The 1167-nt window shown below is 35.4% G+C and overlaps 1 pseudogene; it reads left to right on the top strand.

Annotated features, from left to right (window-relative positions):
- The first annotated feature begins 642 nt into the window (after nt 1–642).
- Nucleotides 643–768, top strand: LOC132542614 (U2 spliceosomal RNA; annotated as a pseudogene).
- The last annotated feature ends 399 nt before the right edge of the window (nt 769–1167 follow it).

Here is a 1167-nt window from a genome sequence, read left to right as displayed (position 1 = left end):
TACTAAGGAGGGAAAAATAGTAACATTAAGCAGAGAATACTAGAAGACAGGAGATTTGATAAAGCTCCACATGTACCAAAAAATATGAACTTTTGATAAGATGACAAAGATACTGAATTTACTTCTAGTAGAAAAATATCTCAGTACAAAAGTACACCTGATCTAAATAATAAAAGATATGCAAAAGAGACTGCAGAAATTGGACTCCTGAAAAAAAGAAATATAGCCTTAAAAAAATACAGAAACAATTCTTAAAATAGTAGCCTATTGCAAGATTTACAGAGAGAAAAAGTTATAAATGTCTACCAAACCCTTGCTGTGGTTGTTGAGCCAAACAATTCCTGAGTTAACATATAGAGCTCTCTATATATTTCCCATTACACCATGTAGGCACATCTATCTATCTCAATATTCTCTTTAGTTACCATGACAAGACCCAATATCAAAGACATTTTTGGGACTAGGGAAGTGGTTCAGTTAACAAGAACATGCCTAGAATGAGTTGGATCCCTAGCACTCTATAAAGACAAACAGAACACCATAAATGCTAGAGCAATACTTTCTTCACATGTACTCTTTTCCTCTTACATATTAAAAAAAAAAAAAAAAAGTTCTTCAAGTAATCAGTACCTCAGCATGTTTATTGCTTCTCGGCCTTTTGGCTAAGATCAAGTGTAGTACCTCAGCATGTTTAACTTCAGACTGTGTCCAGAGACGTCAGGTGCGGAATTTCAACCCTCCAGCTTCATTACTCTGGTGAGAACTTTCCTAGCTAATAGAACTCCTGAATTCCATTTCGAGTGGTGCACTTTTTAACAAAGCCACAGCACCTATATATGGACCAGGGTCCATGAAATAGGGCATATGTGTACACATGTATCCATACGTTAGGGGAAATATATCTACCTTAAAGCAAAAGCGCACAGTAGTTTGCAGTGACTCAATAAGTGCAGCAAGCAAGTAGAAAAACATAAAAAAGACACCACGAAGTACCTAATCTAATAGTCTCTACTTAGATATAGATACCCTCCTCATATACTTCCTATTTCGCTTCCCTGAATCATTCCAAAGCTAACCTTGTCAGACAAAGTAAGGACTACAAAAGCTAAATAAAGGCAAGAGACTAGCATATTTTTTCTTTTTTTTTTATTTAGGAAAGGAGACATT

Source organism: Erinaceus europaeus, chromosome 1 (genome assembly GCF_950295315.1).
Source record: "Erinaceus europaeus chromosome 1, mEriEur2.1, whole genome shotgun sequence".
NCBI lineage: Eukaryota > Metazoa > Chordata > Mammalia > Eulipotyphla > Erinaceidae > Erinaceus > Erinaceus europaeus.
Note: the sequence above shows the minus strand (reverse complement) of the source record. Positions and strands in the feature narration are given on the sequence as shown.